This window comes from Pelobates fuscus, chromosome 4 (assembly GCF_036172605.1).
Source record: "Pelobates fuscus isolate aPelFus1 chromosome 4, aPelFus1.pri, whole genome shotgun sequence".
In the NCBI taxonomy this organism is placed as follows: domain Eukaryota; kingdom Metazoa; phylum Chordata; class Amphibia; order Anura; family Pelobatidae; genus Pelobates; species Pelobates fuscus.
The window spans coordinates 69,915,065-69,934,497 of record NC_086320.1 but is presented as its reverse complement, the minus strand read 5'-3'; the positions used below and the strand labels follow the sequence as shown (position 1 = coordinate 69,934,497).

The following is a 19,433-nucleotide window of genomic DNA, read 5'->3' as shown; positions in this document are numbered from 1 at the left end:
TAGGAGTTAAATCACTTTGTTTCTGTTTATGCAGCCCTAGCCACACCTCCCCTGGCTATGATTGACAGAGCCTGCATGAAAATAAAAAACTGGTTTCACTTAAAAGATGTAATTTACCTTAAATAATTGTATCTCAATCTCTAAATTGAACTTTAACCACATACAGGAGGCTCTTGCAGGGTCTAGCAAACTATTAACATAGCAGGGGATAAGAAAATCTTAATTAAACAGAACTTGCAATAAAGAAAGCCTAAATAGGGCTCTCTTTACAGGAAGTGTTTATGGAAGGTTGTGCAAGTCACATGCAGGGAGGTGTGACTAGGGTTCATAAACAAAGGGATTTAACTCCTAAATGGCAGAGGATTGAGCAGTGAGGCTGCAGGGGCATGTTCTATACACCAAAACTGCTTCATTAAGCTAAAGTTGTTCAGTTGACTATATTGTCCCTTTAAATAAAACAGGATCACTACATAAAAGCTATATACCTATAAAGAGAATCAGTTATCTTTGCACTGTAGATGAGATAATATAAGCATACTATCAATAATAATAATAATATGAAAGGAAACATAAACCAGAATTACAAAATTAACCCCTTCAGGACGGGTGACGGACGAGGTCCGTCATCCTGGGGATGCCCTTAACGACGGGTGACGGACCTCGTCCGTCACGCGGTAAAATTAACGCCGCGATCGTGCAGTGCCGGCGATCGCGGGGTTAACGCTGTTGCTGGGTCCCTCTGAGTCAGGGGCAGACCAGCAACAGCAAATCGCGATGTCCCAGCACATGTGATCGCTGTGACAGCCAGTCACAGCGGTCACAATACTGCTGGGATATCTGATCCGCCTTCCTCCACCTCTTGTGGGTTTGTGAAGTGGAGAGAGACGGATCGTTGCAACATTGTGTCTCAGAAGAATAGTGAATATCTTTTAAAGGTTCCTAATCCCTTTCCCCTTCCTTTAAAAAAAAATATTAACCCTTTCCCTGCTGCTTGATCACTGCTAGCAGTGATCAATATACAGGTCACAGTACTTTACTGTGATCTATTTTTTTTTACACTTAAGGGTTAAATTTTATTTTTTTTGTAACCCTAAGGGGTTAAATTTTATTCTTTTATTTTATTAATTTGTGATTTAGTTACTTGGTGGGTAGAATTTAGTGGTAATTTGGGGAATTTAGTTAGGGGTTAAAAAAAAAAAGTTTAGTTATTTAGTTAAAGTTTTCTTAGCTGTGTTAATTGTATTAAAAATGTTGCGAAAGTATAGCGCAGAGGAGGCTTATGCCCTGTTAGCCGCCGACTCAGAGGCAACCGACACTGCCTCAGAGAGTGACGCAGGGAGTGACGCAGGGGACAGGGACTATGTGCCAGATAGTGCAGTAACATCAGAGGAAATCGCTGATTCCCCTAATGTTCAATATGGCGCAGATGACTGGGTACCCCCTAATCATTTTTCACCAGACATCCCAGTGTTCACTGCCAATCCTGGCATACAGGCTGACCTGTCTGGCTATAATGCGCTGGATTGTATGGAGCTGTTTTTGGGGGATGATTTTTTGGGGGAGGTAGTTACCCAGACGAATCTGTATGCAGAGCAATATCTTGCACGCAACCAAGACTCCCGAATCGCCAGGACAGAGAGATGGTACCCAACCAGTGTGCCAGAAATTAAACAATTCTGGGCACTGACCATGTTAATGGGGGTAGTTAAAAAGCCCACAATTAGAATGTACTGGACTAAAAATCCTATTTTTAATACCCCCATTTTTTCCCAGACTATGCATAGGGAGAGATATGAGGACATACTGCGTTTTATGCATTTTAATGACAATATGAAGTGCCCCCCAAAAGGTCATCCGCAGTATGACATTCTTTATAAAATACGCCCTCTAATTTCCCACTTAAATGAAAAATTTGCCACTATTTACACCCCCAAAAAACAAATTTCAATTGATGAGTCCCTCATGAAATATAAGGGAAGACTGGGATTTAGACAATACATCCCATCCAAAAGATCCCGGTATGGGATAAAATTTTATAAATTATGTGAAAGTGGCAGTGGCTATGTATACACCTTCCGTGTATACGAAGGAAGGGATAGCCACCTTGACCCCCAGGTTGCCCAGATACAGTAGGGACAAGTGGGAAAATTGTCTGGGACTTAATAATGCCATTACTCAACAAAGGTTATCACCTATACATCGATAACTTTTATAACAGCATCCCACTCTTACAAATGCTGTACTGTTTTGAGACCGTGGCCTGTGGCACTATCAGGAAGAGTCGCACAGGTTTCCCAAAGGCTGTAGCAGAAAAAAAATTTAAAAAGGGGGAAACAGCAGCTCTCTGCCAGAATAAACTGCTGGCACTCAAGTACCGCGATAAAAAGGAGGTTTTCATCCTAACTGCAATCCATGGGGAAAACACTCGCAGGGTCGCAGTTCGTGGCAGAGAGGAACATAAACGGGTGCCAGTCTGCATTCAGCAATATAATCGGCACATGGGGGGAGTTGATCTATCCGATCAACTAATGCAGCCGTATCTAATCATGCGCAAAACCAGGGCATGGTACAAAAAAGTGGGCATATATATATAATGCAGACGGCAGTCCACAATGCCTTTATTGTTTTTAAAAAGGCAAATGCTGAGCTGAAATGCACATTCCTTTCATTTCGGTTTCAGCTCATTTCTGGGTTACTTGAGTGCCACAGAGGGGGACCATCAGTGGAGCCTAGCAGAAGAATGGAGGCAGGTCACTTCTGCTTTAAGATTCCACCAACCCCTAAAAAACAAAACCCCCAGAAAAGGTGCAGGGTGTGTTACAAGAGGGGCGTAAGAGTGTAGACAAGCTATTACTGCCCTGATTGCCCCTCTCAGCCCGGCCTATGTATTGGCCATTGTTTTAAAGTTTTCCACACCCAGGCCGAATAAGCAGACCCGTTTTGGGGTGTGATTTTAGTCAACTGTCTGGTTACCAAATCTTGGCTTTGTCTCCCGTTTATCCTGTCTTCTCTGATCCTTGACCTCGGCTTGTCCTATCGTTGTTCCGTTTCTCTTTACCCCTTTGACTTCGGCTTGTACATTGACTATTCTCTGCTTGTATAGCCCGGCCATTCTAAGGACCGGTATTACAAGTTTCTCTCTCTGTGTTCTCTCTCTTTGTGGTCTGTCTGTGTTTTGGAATCCGTGACAGCGTTGCCCGTGACACATTGTTGCACTAAGAGGACATAGCTGAGCAACATATTAGGTGTTCTACTGCCATAGCACACATAAGGATTACAAAAAATACAGTAACATCTCCAAGTGTGTGTCAAAAAGGCAGAAAAAATGCTAATTGTAACTAGACTTGGTACAAACTAACAAAAAAATGATCCTACGCTAAGGTTTAAAATATGCCTTTTGAAATGCCCTGGGGTATCTACTTTAAGAAATGGTAGACCTTTGTGGGGTAGTTTGAACTTAAAACCTGCTAAGATGCTTGGAAATTGCACATGGGCCGAGCGTCAAAATTCAAAGTTCGGTAAAAACTGATATGGCTTGGTCTCCAATGTGCCACTTCAACATCCACATATCCCCAAAAAGGGTACACATGGGGGTATTGCTGCACTAAGAGGACATAGCTGAGCAACATATTAGGTGTTCTACTGCCATAGCACACATAAGGATTACAAAATATACAGTAACATCTCCAAGTGTGTGTCAAAAAGGCAGAAAAAATGCTAATTGTAACTAGACTTGGTACAAACTAACAAAAAAATGATCCTACGCTAAGGTTTAAAATATGCCTTTTGAAATGCCCTGGGGTGTCTACTTTAAGAAATGGTAGGCCTTTGTGGGGTAGTTTGAACTTAAAACCTGCTAAGATGCTTGGAAATTGCACATGGGCCGAGCGTCAAAATTCAAAGTTCGGTAAAAACTGACATGGCTTGGTCTCCAATGTGCCCCTTCAACATCCACATATCCCCAAAAAGGGTACACATGGGGGTATTGCTGCACTAAGAGGACATAGCTGAGCAACATATTAGGTGTTCTACTGCCATAGCACACATAAGGATTACAAAAAATACAGTAACATCTCCAAGTGTGTGTCAAAAAGGCAGAAAAAATGCTAATTGTAACTAGACTTGGTACAAACTAACAAAAAAATGATCCTACGCTAAGGTTTAAAATATGCCTTTTGAAATACCCTGGGGTGTCTACTTTAGGAAATGGTAGGCCTTCGTGTTTTTTTTTTTTTAACTTTCCAACTGCAATAATGCCCCAAATTGAAGCATAGGCCAATTAAATCCATCTCTCAAAATTGTACTGTAAATACTGAAATGGATAGGTCTCCTATATGGCACTATAGTTTCACGAAATAGTGCCAAAGACATACAATGGGGGTGTCATTTTACTCAGAAGACTTAGCTGAGCATAATTTGGGGGGTTTGAACTTAGTGGCAAATGTGAAATATACAAAATGCCTAGCAAAAATGCAATCCATATGTAAAAAACGCACAAAATTATTTTTTACCACATAATTTGGCATATATTGGTGAAAAAATGGGGGCATGTTAAGGCACAATATGCACTTTATGAGATACCCTGGAGTGTCTACTTTTACAAATGGTAGGCCTTTGTGGGGTTTTTTTGAACAGTCAAACTGTTACAATACCCCAAATGGACACATAGGCTCATTAAATCCGTCTCTCAAAATTCTACTTTGAATACTGAAAAGGACAGGTCACCTAAATGGCACTGTAACTTCACGAAATAGTGCCAAAGACATACAATGGGGGTGTCATTTTACTCAGAAGACTTAGCTGAGCATAATTTGGGGGGTTTGACCTTAGTGGCAAATGTGAAATATACAAAATGCCTAGCAAAAATGCAATCCATATGTAAAAAACGCACAAAATAATTTTTTACCACATACTTTGGCATATATTGGTGAAAAAATGGGGGCATGTTAAGGCACAATATGCACTTTATGAGATACCCTGGAGTGTCTACTTTTACAAATGGTAGGCCTTTGTGGGGGTTTTTTGAACAGTCAAACTGTTATAATACCCCAAATGGACACATAGGCTCATTAAATCCGTCTCTCAAAATTCTACTTTGAATACTGAAAAGGACAGGTCACCTAAATGGCACTGTAACTCCACGAAATAGTGCCAAAGACATACAATGGGGGTGTCATTTTACTCAGAAGACTTAGCTGAGCGTAATTTGGGGGGTTTGAACTTAGTGGCAAATGTGAAATATACAAAATGCCTAGCAAAAATGCAATCCATATGTAAAAAACGCACAAAATTATTTTTTACCACATAATTTGGCATATATTGGTGAAAAAATGGGGGCATGTTAAGGCACAATATGCACTTTATGAGATACCCTGGAGTGTCTACTTTTACAAATGGTAGGGCTTTGTGGGGTTTTTTTGAACAGTCAAACTGTTATAATACCCCAAATGGACACATAGGCTCATTAAATCCGTCTCTCAAAATTCTACTTTGAATACTGAAATGGATAGGTCTCCTATATGGCACTGTAGCTTCACGAAATAGTGCCAAAGACATACAATGGAGGTGTCATTTTACTCAGAAGACTTAGCTGAGCATAATTTGGGGGGTTTGAACTTAGTGGAACATGTGAAATATACACAATGCCTAGCAAAAATGCAATCCATATGTAAAAAACGCACAAAATTATTTTTTACCACATACTTTGGCATATATTGGTGAAATAATGGGGGCATGTTAAGGCACAATATGCACCTTATGAGATACCCTGGAGTGTCTACTTTTACAAATGGTAGGCCTTTGTGGTTTTTTTTTTGAACAGTCAAACTGTTATAATACCCCAAATGGACACATAGGCTCATTAAATCCGTCTCTCAAAATTCTACTGTGAATACTGAAATGGATAGGTCTCCTATATGGCACTGTAACTTCACGAAATAGTGCCAAAGACATACAATGGGGGTACCGTTGTACTCAGCAGAAGTAACTGAACACATAATAAAACTTTGTACAGGAATAGCACACACCAACTTTACAAAATACACATGAGAAGTTCTTTGTTATAAGTTTGTGTGCGAAAACCCCCCAAAAACACAATTTTACTCCAATATTTAGCAGAGGTTGGCGGTAAAATGGCTACGTAGAAAGTGTCAAAACAACCTTAGGTAAATAGCCTGTGGTGTCTACTTTATATAAATATATACTTTTGTGTGGCAATTTTGTTTTCTTTTATGGCTATTAGGCTTACAAGACAAACATACCAAATTCTAAAATCACTCCACATTAAAATTTTATTTTACTCCTTGTGCTTTGTGACCTGTAACTACCAAAAAAAACTTAAAATCCCAGACACATTATATATTCTGTAAATCAGAACAAATAAATGAATTTATTTTTAATTACTTTCCTTAACGTGCACTAATTATGCACACATTATGATTGCAAAAACTGTAAAAAAAAACAATATTTTTCATTTTTTTTGCATTTTTCTGTATTTTTTTATAATAAGTAAGCATTTATATATATATATATATATATATATATATATATATATATATATATATATATATATATATATATCAAATTAAAGCCCTTTCTGTCCTTTAAAAAACAGTATATAATATGTGCCGGTGCAATAAATGAGAGAGATGCAAATTGCAGTTGAACGCAAACAGCAAGAAAATGCAAAAATTGCTTGTGTCATTAAGCGTAAGTCAAGCTTCTGAAGCTGTGTCCTTAAGGGGTTAATGAATAATAATTGAAGGATGTTTGTAAACACAATATCTGTACATCACATACAATTAAAAAAAAAACTCCTATACCATCTCAATATCTAGTGCTTCTGGTGGCATTTATACTCATATACTAAAAAATAACCTCATCTGATCAATTGAAAGTAGAACATATAAAAACAAATTACACATCACAATGTATATCTAAAATAAAACTGAGCACCGTTAATACATTCTTAATGATCTATAACTATGAAGTAAGATATCCGTAACTTCATAACCACTACAAATAAAATTCACACAAGTGGGTCACCGCTAAATAACAATAAAAATAGAGATAAGAATGAAGGCAGCAACCCTAAAGGGGATTCCTCTCACCCTTTAAAAAGACATAGAAAAATTAGAAGACAAAGAGCCATTCTCTTTGTCTTTTGATCATAACCACTACAGCCTGGGAGTCTGAGGATTCTGTGCAGTATTTTATCTGTTCCTAGAACCGCAATCTTTTGGACAACGATCTTAGATATCCCAACTGGAATCTGTTGAAGCTACTACCCAAACTTGGGGGTTATTTAAAGACAAAAAAAAAAACCTGACTCTCCACATTCTTTGCTCTTTTTTTGAGTGTGCACCATTGGCGGATCCAGGGGGGGGGCAACGGGGCAATTGCCCCCCCCGAGATTCTCCCCTGCCGGCTAGTGCAGGGCTGGCATTGCCCAAGCGCCAGCCCTGCAATGTGCCTGCGGACCGGGGAGGGAGATCAGTGATCTCCCTCCCCGGTCCGCAGGCACATTACTGACAGCCGACCGGAAGGGGAGGGTGAGAGGACCCGGGAGCTGTTACCAGCAGCTCCTCCGAGTCCTCCTCTCGCGAGATTTGGACGTTGCCGCGGTTACCACGGCAACGCTCCAAATCTCGCGAGAGTGAACTCTAGCCCTGGAGCGCGGGCTAGAGTTCACTGGAACCACTGGACCACCAGGGATTCCCCACTGGGACCACCAGGGATCCAGAAATGTCCCCCCTCCTCCTCAATAAAGGTAAGAAGGGAGGGGGGACATAATATATTTTATTAAATACATTTTTTTTATTTATTTATTTTTTTATTAAAAAGCCTCCCTTCCCTCCTCCCCTCTCCCCATACACACTGGCCCCATTCACACTGCCCCACATACACTGCCCCCATACACACACTGACCCCATACACACTGCCCCCATACACACACTGCCCCCATACACACTGCCCCCATACACACACTGACCCCATACACACACTGCCCCCATACACACTGCCCAACATACACTGCCCCCATACACACACTGACCCCATACACACACTACACACACTGACCCCATACACACACTACACACACTGACCCCACACACACTGACCCCATACATACACACACTGCCCCCACACACACAAACACTGCCCCCATACACACAAACACTGCCCCCATACACACAAACACTGCCCCCATACACACACTGCCCCCATACACACACTGCCCCCATACACACACTGCCCCCATACACACACTGTCCCCATATACACACACTGTCCCCATATACACACACTGTCCCCATACACACACTGTCCCCATATACACACACTGTCCCCATACACACACTGTCCCCATACACACACTGTCCCCATACACACACTGCCCCACACACACACTGCCCCACAAACACTGCCCCATACACACACTGACCGCATACACACACTGACCCACAAACACTGCCCCACATACAAACACTACACACACTGACCCCATACACACACTGCCCCATACACACACTGCCCCCACAAACACTGCCTCCATACACACACTGCCCCACAAACACTGTCCCCATACAACACTGTCCCACAAACACTGTCCCCATACAACACTGTCCCACAAACACTGTCCCCATACACACTGCCCCACAAACACTGCCCCATACACATACTGCCCCGCACACACTGCACACCTATACACACACAGTGCCCTACACACCCTGCTGCCCCCCCATACACACATTGCCCCAAACACACACACACGACCCCCCCCATACACACAGTGCCCCCCATACACACACTGCCCCACACATACATACAGTGCCCCCCCATACACACACTGCCCCACACAGACATACAGTGCCCCCATACACACACTGCCCCCTAACACACACACTGCCACCCTTACGCACTCACACTCACTTCACCGCTCACACACACACTGCACCTTTCACACACACTTCACCCCTAACACACACCACTTCTCCTATGCCCTATATCCCAGCAGACCCCAAGTAAGTTGTCAAACTGTTCTTAAACGGTATGACTACTTACTCCGGGGTGGGATCCTGGCACTACTGGCACCATAACTACTACACTGAGCTGTAGTGGTTATTGTGCTAGGATTATTTTTTTTAAATAATCTACAAGTGCCCCTCCCGAGATCAGGCTCTGGATCCGCCACTGGTGTGCACATAGTTTCTCATGCATGGCTAGTGTTAGTTCATGTGAATCTGAGATGGGTGGATTAATGTGTGGATAAGAGGCAAGTAAAAGGATGGTTGGAGACTGAAGAAACCCCCCTAGCTGAGAGGTGTTCCAAACTGCAAACTGACAAATATTTTAGTAAATTTATAAATGCTTATTACATATTTTTCAAGCTCTTCTTTGTTTGTGTAAAAATGTTTGCTGGATTAAAAAAAAATGTCAAGTGATATATGACCCTTCTGTGGCAGACCTATCATCAGATATGTTATGGTTCAAAAGCCTTAATTTCTAGTTGCCTTTTAATCCGGTTTATTAATGAAAATTAATAAAATTATTATGGGTATTTTTCTGTATTTTATCTTAAAGAACAAATTCTCTGTTCTCTGCGCTACACCTCTAATCAATGATTTCAGAAGAACAACTCAGCAAATGTGAGGTCTGATGGCCATGTGTCACATACCAAGATTTTTTATACCGTAATTGGAGATCGGAATCTTAATTTCTTAAATTGAAATGCAATTATATGCAGTGTAGCAATATCCAAGGAACATACATCTTTATGAAAGACTTGCAACCTTTAATTAGATACCAAGCAGGGGCGGGCTGGGCCGGGGGGCAGGGAGGCAATTGCCCCCCAGGCCGGCCGAAATTCTTTTAGGACCGGCCGCGGCGGGCCGGCCCTTTAAATGCTGCAGCCGCCGAGCGCTCTGTAAAGAGCGCTCAGACGGCTGCAGCAGCTTTTCCCTCCCTCCCCTCCCCTGTAGGTGGCCGAGCTGCACTCCGGTCCGCGGTCCTGGCCGGAGTGATAGGAAGGTGCACACTCAGTGTGCACTTCCTGTCAGTCCGGCCGGGTACAGGAAACAGAAACTCCTGTTCCGCGCGGAACAGGAGTTTCTGTTTCCTGTACCCGGCCGGACTGACAGGAAGGTGCACACTGAGCACCTTCCTATCACTCCGGCCGGGACCGCGGACCGGAGTGCAGCTCGGCCACCTACAGGGGGGAGAGTAAAAAGAGGGGAGGGGGGGAGAGTAAAAAAGAGGGGAGGGGGAGAGTAAAAAGAGGGGAGGGGGGAGAGTAAGAAGAGGGGAGGGAGGGGGGGAGAGTAAGAAGAGGGGAGGGAGGGGGGGAGAGTAAGAAGAGGGGAGGGGGGAGAGAGTAAGAAGAGGGGGGAGAGTAAGAAGAGGGGAGGGAGGAGAGTAAGAAGAAGGGGGAGTAAGAAGAGGGGAGGGGGGAGTAAGAAAAGGGGAGGGGGAGTAAGAGGGGCGGGGGGAGTAAGAAGAGGGAAGAGAGGGAGTAAGAAGAGGGAAGAGGGGGAGTAAGAAGAAGGGGGAAGTAAGAAGGAGGGGAGATAAGAAAAAGAGGGGGGTAAGAAGAGGGGAGGGGGGAGTAAAAAAAGGGGAGGGGGAGTAAGAAGAGGGGAGGGGGGAGTAAGAGGGGCGGGGGGAGTAAGAAGAGGGAAGAGAGGGAGTAAGAAGAGGGAAGAGGGGGAGTAAGAAGAAGGGGGAAGTAAGAAGGAGGGGAGATAAGAAAAAGAGGGGGGTAAGAAGAAGAAGGGGGAGTAAGAACAAGAGTGGGGAGTAATTAGAAAAAGGGGGTAAGAAGAAGAGGGGGGTAAGAAGAAGAAGGGGGAGTAAGAAGAAGAGGGGGGAGTAAGAAGAAGAGGGGGGAGTAAAAAGAAGAAGGGGGTAAGAAGAAGAAGGGGGGTAAGAAGAAGAAGGGGGTAAGAAGAAGGGGGGGTAAGAAGAAGGAAGGGGTAAGAAGAAGGGGGAGTAATAAGAAGAAGGGGGTAAGAAGAACAAGGGGGGGAGTAAGAAGAACACAGGGAGGAGGGGGGGTAAGAAGAACACAGGGAGGGTGAGAACACACAGAGGGAGGAGTGAGAAGAACACAGGGAGGGTGGAGGGGGGATGAGAAGAGCACAGGGAGGGTGGGTGAGTGTGAGAAGAGACCGCTAGGGGAGGGTGGGGGAGAGGAGAGACCACTAAGGGGCAGGGGAGAGCTCTAAGGGACAGAAGGGACAGCTCTATAGGACAGGGGGCAAGACAGGGAGCTCTTTAACACTACGCGCACACACACACACACAATGCATCCCTATACATACACAGAAACACACAATGCATCCCTATACATACACAGAAACACACAATGCATCCCTATACATACACAGAAACAGAACATGCTTCCCTTACACACAGAGAAACACACAATGCATCCATTACACACACACACAATGCAACCCTTACACACAAAGACAATGCATCATTTGCACACATACACAGAAACATATAATGCAAACCCTTACACACACATGCAAACACACACACTGTTTTTTTACATACACACAGAAACACAATGCATCTCTTACACTCAATGCACACACATACAGACACACACCTTGCATCCCTTATGCATACAAACACAGATTCACACAATGCATCCCTCACACACAACCAGAAACACATAATACATCCCTTATACACAAATACACACTGCTTCCACTACACACAAACACACTGCATCACCTGCACAAACTGGTATCCCTATACACTACATACCATAAGCACACATATTAGATAACACATAACACATCCCCTACACACTCCACTCCCTGTGAGCGAGCTCATGGGTGGGTGGAACATATAAGTGGACTTATGAGTGGGCCTTATGGGCATACTCACCGTCAGGCACTGGAGCCCAGACCTTGAGCTGTGTAAGAGGCCCCCAAAAAATTGAGCTGCTTCCAATTCTCCCAGAACGTTGAATTTTGTGACCACAGTTGCAAACAGCCTCCAGAGGTCCTGTTCTACACCAGACCAGTGGAGCCAAACTGCAGCCCATCATCACCCTCATCTAATTGTAAGTAGGCAATCTAGTATATTATTAGTGACACTAATCTATAATTTACCTCACATTAAAGGGACACTATAGCTTAATGAAGTGGTTCTGGTGTCTATAGCTGGTCCCTGCAGGCTTTTTAATGTAAACACACACTGTGTGCAGCACTGGCGTTAGTTCATATGGCAGATCATATGGGTGGGGCATTGTGATGTCACATGGGGGGGGGGCGGCAAATTTATATTTTGTCTAGGGCGGCAAAAATCCTTGCACCGGCTCTGATCCTGGGCAGGTGCACCAGTCTACTGGTGACCCACAGGAGGGGAGTTCACTGATTGCACTGCACTCTCCTCCTGCCCAGACCCGTCTTGACCGCAGTGCAAGTGCCCTCTGCCCCTAATTTACAGTGGCTCACACTCACAACAAGCAGTGCCTGGAGCCCTTTGCAGAGATGGAAACAAAGAGGTTCTGCGGCAGCTGGCCATCCTGCAAGCATTACATTAAACAGCTGTTCCCCATGCAGCCACAGGTGGCATTGTGCTGGGAGACTGTGATTACTCTTCACTTCCTCCCAGCCTACAGAGCAGCGCATGGGGGAGAGAGGAGGAGGCATGATTTAATCTTGAATAAATCCTCTAAGCAAACCTTTATAAATTTGGGGGGATCAGCTCTAGTTTCCACAGTTTATTGGTGTTTACTCTCATCTCTGTATTAATATTGAGGGATGTCTAAGTAGTAACATCAGTGTGTGTCAGCAGGGCCAGCCGTTGGGGTGGGCAAGCTGTGCGGTCACGCAGGGTGCCATGACAACAGAGGCTCCCGGCGGCCAACACAGCTCACAAGTTGGGTACACCAGCATATTTAATTTAAACGATTCGCTGGTGGTCCACTGGTGCGCACCAGCAGTAGGTGCAGTCAGATCATATCCTCTCCCTCGTGGTTCCGGCGCTCAGTTAGTGAGTCAGAGCACAGGCTCAGAGATTCTCAGCCTGTGCTCTGACAACATTGAAAGTCAGAGCCGTGAAGGAGCGGGTATGGCAAAGAGCTACTGATTAGCATAACATCAATATCCGTTATAAAACCAGAAAAAGGTGGGCATGGATGGTGAACTGATTTGGTGGCGCAATGGGCCACTTGACTGGTTTTGCCCCCCAGGCCTAAGGCTGCCAGCCCTCCCCTGATACCAAGAGGGTGGACTGTAAAGGTCTATTTATTTTTCTTACATCCTCTATGTTGATCATTTAAAATGCAGGTGGGAGTTCATACATCTGGTGACAGTCATTTCTTTCTAGAAGAATGGCATTTGGAAAGAAATGGATGAGGAAATAAATGAGCTGACCTCTTTAAAAAGAGCACAGCTTCAAAGACTTCTCGAGGGCTGCACCGTTCCTATGGACTCACTTCCCTCCTCCGTTAGATGCTCACCCAGTCTCCACTCCTTCAAAAAATCATTAAAAACCCACTTCTTCATAAAAGCGTATCTATTAAACTGTTAATAGCTCCCGATTGATTCCTCTCATTAGTCTAATACTATCCTTACCTTTTGTGTCACTTTACCCCACTCCCTCTAGCATGTAAGCTCATTGAGCAGGGCCCTCAACCCCTCTGTTCCTATGTGTCCAACTTGTCTGGTTACAACTGCATGTTTATCAGTCCACCCACTGTAAAGCACTGTGGAATTTGTTGGCGCTATATAAATAATAACATAATAATAATAATAATAAAGTGTTCAGGATGGTTTGCCTGCATGTCAAAAATGCACATATTTTGAAATTTTAAAACAATGTAAAAAGTGACCATAAAGTACTTCTCTCATTTTGTTTTTTGATGGAATAACTGATATGTCACAATTAGTTTTCTGTATATATTTATCAGTAAATTACTGCACTAGGCTACCCAGACGTTCATACCATGTAAGATACATGAGGTAGTTATGCTGAGTACTGTCCTAATTTTATGGGGAGTTGAAATCCCAGAGAAATTGAATGCTTGCATGAAACATGTGTTACATATGTGATACATATGATAATTTCTAATTCTGCAAATTATGCTGATTGACTCTGTTTCCCTGGTGTGGAATATATAGCAGATGGTTTAAAAAAAACACAAATCTATTATCACTACTTTTAATTGATGCATTGACTGTGGAAACAAAGCCCCAAAAATCAATTAAGCTGCCGAGTTACTCTGAACCCACTGATAAACCTCATAATAATATATTATAGCACATATAACTTGTCCAACACCATAAATCATTTATAAAACAGGGTAGACTCTAACAACAGAAGGAAAAATAATTGAGATGTGTGAGTTTCCTATGCATCTTATTATATGTGTCTTATTCAAATTATCAGATTGCAAAAGCCTATGTAAATAGCCCCTATCACTAGTTCATGATGTGATTTAAACAGATTATGAACCCTGTAGTCTGTTTAAAAGGCCCTTTTATTAACTATTAAATACTCACTGAGCATGTACAAATCTATTACCATCTATATTAACTGTTTAAGCACTGCAGACAAAGTAGCGCTGTCATCCCTACATGTGGAGTGTGAAAATGTAGCTGCTCACTTCGTTTATTGTTCCTCTGTACCTTTACATACTGGGTAGAGAAAGTAAATGTTGTATTGGCCATTATACGCTACCCTTAAACTGAAACCTTGTGCTTGGAGTATGTGAAGGCTTGAGAAGGAATGATCATATTTATTTTTCATATACGGTAATAGTAGCGCAGAACCTCACCAACACTTTATTTATTTTTTTCTTTTAGTTCTGTTTGAGTCCTTGAAAGGTGTTTTGGGTCGATGGAGGGATGGTGCCTACATATGCTATAGACATTGATACATACCATGCACTTATACACAGTACTTCAGTACAGTTTTTTTAAAAATGAGCTTTTTAAAGGTTTGTCACCTTTTATATGTTACAATGCATTTGGGCTCATGTTGCTACTAAAAGAATTCACTGACATTTCTGTATGACTTGGAAAATCATTTTCCCACTCTATACAGAATTGAACTACAGGTGTCTTTGAACATCATTTGCATGTAATAAATATGATGCTCGAAGAGGATGTCACATTTCTCTGTTGCAGTAATTTCTGTGAATAAAAGCCTGTTTATAATTGTTAGGAAGAATGAATGTGAGATTACCCACGTCTGCAATTATTTTCATATTCATACATTATGAAGTACTAGTAAGGAAGATTCATTAAAAAGCCAAGAATCTGCCATGATTTTGTGTAAACTATCAAAAGGTAGTTAAATCTTATTTCTTAATTCTTATTTCTAAATGTGTGCCAAATAAAATGACATTTAAAACCCTTATATTTTAAAGTGGTACTGTCACCCCATCCCCTGAAAAATGAGTATTTTATAAAAATAGAATCTTTATGAAATACTCATACCGACTATGTTGGAATTTCACTGAAAGTTCAGCACAGTCAAGACATACTTACGTACATTTTACATACGTAGATTTTTCTACACCTAACACATCTAAACACCAGTCGGAGCTACCTCAATCTAGAAGTGTCAATCCCCCCAGCCGTCACCAGTGATGACCTCAGGATATTGAATTTATCTATGGAGGATCCTCTGGTTTCGCAGAATCCTCCATACACCTCATGTTCAGCACTCATACACAAACTGCCAGGAGCTGAAGTTGACTCACCTTTACCTGACCACCAGGTTTGAAGCACTCCCTCTACAAACATATAAACTTGTGAAAGGTCAATTGACTATGACGGATGGCTTTTACAGCTGATCTGTCTCCAAATATTAACTTGATCTAACCTGCTTCTGTATGGCACCTTGTATCTAAATCAAAAAAAATTTTCCTGAGTGCTTCTTTTTTATATAAAATACATAAATGAGAGTAGAGACTACTTTATCTAATGCATAGCTGTCAAGGTGACAAAACTTGACAATGGGTAGAGCTTTAAGCATGCTTCTGTTTCAGTTGCCAATCAAAATTATCCGTAATCCATCAGTAAAATTTATCCCACAGAAGGACAAACATTCGAGATCAAGGACAGATGAGTACTAAATGGCAGCACCCATATATTAAGATCTGGAACAAAGAAGATGATAAATTAAAAAAAAAAAAAACAAGTAGCAAAAAAGGTAGTATAATCATCAAGATACATGGGGAATAAGTAAAACCAAAAGAACAAAAAATTAACAGAGCCATTTAAGGATTAGCCAGAGTATAGGTTATTGCACAGAACATGATTTCCCTCATTGCCTTTAGGCAGTGTAACTGAAATTGTGCATGTGTGTAGCTCTTCTGTCTTGAATCCTTTACTATTTGTTGATATTAACTGTAGTTCTCTTTGTTGATGTATTTATCACATTTCCTGCTAAATCACATCATCTTTTCAGAGGAAGGAGATTCCATAAAATGTCTGATAATCAGAAACTGCATTATACAATATATATCAAAAATAACAAATACATTCAAAGCAAATATTATTTATCCGTTTGATGTTTTGAGGATCAGTATATTGATCAGTTTAATTTTAACACATTTAATACTTCATTATTGTCAGATTTGCTATAAAACGATTAATCTTACAGCCGCAATGCCAGAAAAGAAAATGTATAATTCACAATTTTGGCAGTTTGTTAGGTTAAATCCCAGTAGCCAAATAAGGCTATTCAATATAGCATAACTAGGCATGCAAAGCACATAAAAAAATAACTCCATCCAATCTCACGGTAAAGCACACAAAAAACCATACACGTGACCCATGAGACCATAATAGTGAGCAGCCCTCCAGCTCCTAAAATAAAATATTGTCAGGGTTATTTAATAAAATAAAACGGCAAAATGTTAATATATATAATATTTTACAGTGTCTGGATTTTGCAGAGCAGCCTGAATTTATCCTAATTTCAACCAGGCCAAAAGCTGATGGATGCTAAACTCCAGACCCAGATTATTAAAATCCATGCTTGGATTTCAAAAATCCAAATTATTTGCTTGCTTGCAATGCTAGCAGCCTACAAACAAATGTAAAAACTTTTGGCGGCACTAGCCAGGCGCCATATTAGAAAGCAAAAAAATATGACCCACAAATTACTATAAGGGAGGTTTAAAGCCATGCCAAAAGAGGGACTTATCTAGTAAACATCTAGTAAATGTTAACTATAAACTAGCCATTAGGCAGCTATTACTGCCAAATCACTTAAAATTCCAGGGCTCTTGAGAATTGTCAAGATAAATGGTTAGAATTGCTGTATCTAATGAAAGTGAGTTACACATTGTGGATTTTGCTCAAGTTTAAACTTGCATTAACTTTCTGTGGAATGCCATAAATGCGTGAACACAGTAATGATAGCCTGGTGATGTTTATATTGCAACAAGAAAATAATTGATCCTTTTATCATGATAAATTGTCTCTATTTATTTGTGAATGCCGTACAATACAGGAGCTTAATGCATGTCACCTATACCCTAATCACATTGTTGCCAATTTCCTAGTAAGCAAAAATGGCTGCTGCCCAGTATTGTAACAGAAGCCCAATCTAAGTTACTGAGAAAACAAAGAAGGTCATTGGCACTTTTTCCAGTTAGATTTTTGAACATCAATACATGCAGGTTCAAATGATGAAGGGACACAATCTTTTCTGTAGTAGTGTAGCTTTCGTGACCTTAGCATTTTTTAAGGTTTTTTTCTCAAATAAAGTAAACCGTAGAAAATGTATAATAATAATTGTTTAACATTAAAATTAGCCTTTTCAGTGTCCATAAGGTAATTGAAACAGTTGTATTTGGCGTTCCCTGTAGCACTAACTTTGCCTTTTATTGACTGCCTTTCCTTTACCACTCAGTCATTACACTGTACATTTCCATTGGCTGTCTAGTACAGCACTGTGATTAGTGTTTCAAACATTAGCCAATCACAAAGTAATGACATCTGTGCAGTTTATCGAGCAAAAAAGTTGTGTGTGTGTCAAACTCAATCTTGCACTCAAGGGTTAAATAATAGTTAACTTCCAGTGCAGAATCCGTCAAAATACAAAGTAACGAAAAAAGTAGTTTGTAAAATGTAAAACCTATTTTTTTCAATGTTTCAGCGCTATTAAAAAAAACTTTAATCAGGACAACATATAACATATCAGTACACATATTTATAACTTCTACAATCCCATCATGTACTAACCCTGTGATCATTGTGCACACCATAAAATTGTGCAAGGCCGTACATTTATACGGTTATTATATTATATAGGCATGAGCCCCTCAACAGCTCCCATAGCAGCTTGCCAAGTATTATAATAGTGAACAAAGTAAGTTATAGTGTTAAAATCTATGTAACAAGCATACAGGATCTAATGCTTCTTTATAATTCTTTACCTGTCCTATTCACACATCATTTCTTTTCCACTGTTCTCTATCAAATTTATTTTCTGCATTATTACCTAAGCCTGCCTTCTTTAGTCCCCACTGCTTGCTTTATTAAAACGTCAGCCATACATCATCGATATACTTTCTTTTATTGATTTTTCTCTTCCTCCGCAGATAACCTCTAACGTTATACTTTTGCAATCTCTACATAGGCTGTCACCAACTCTTGAATTGGATTATGTTTTATTTCATGCAGAATAATTTAAGCCCACTTGTCTACAAATATGTTCCCAAAACAGTGTATAGTGGTAGGTTTATAAATGACCAATTTAGAATTGAGGCCAAAAATAGCCTAGTTAGATAATAATTTCTAGATCAAATAGTTTTGAATTTCTTCTTGGTCAACCAACAACAATTCATTGTGTAGAATATGGAAGCATCAGAAAATAATCACACATTTACCGAATTTTGTAACATTGTATTCACGAAGACAGTTGCATCTGTATTATGAAAATTAAAGTTTTCAACAAATGGTGTTAATATGTATGTCTCATATGCCCATTAATATGCACAAAATGTCCTTATATTTTGCTACACCCTTAAAAAAATTGCTTGTATTTTTATTTGTATGGTTTTCGGAAGATATTTATTTTGCCCATCACTTAAAGTTGATTTTGTCCACCAAATAAGGAAGGTTCCTTAAAGGGGCATTTTCATATTAAATGTAGACATAAGCTAATAGCAAACCAAAATGTCGCTCTTGGGAATTGTTTTTTTTTTTTTTATTACCAAAAGGTCTCTATGTTCTAATTTACTGGGATAGCTGGAAAATGCCATTCAGCTTATTTTACTTGCCATGGTTCTGTGCTGCTACAGACCATGAAGGCCTTTACATATTAAACATGTAACTAAAAGAAACACGGCATCTGCCTTAATCATAAGAATCATATAACAACATTTTTTTTTTTACTTACTCTTTAGAAGGATCCCAAACATATTCATTGTCTTTGGCGCTGGTGTCTTAATTCCC

The 19,433-nt window shown here is 41.0% G+C and overlaps 1 protein-coding gene across 6 annotated transcripts in view; it reads left to right on the top strand.

The window, feature by feature from the left end:
* The window catches only part of RALYL (RALY RNA binding protein like), a 915,472-nt gene that overhangs the window by 835,799 nt on the left and 60,240 nt on the right, over window positions 1-19,433 (top strand). The window lies entirely within an intron of this gene.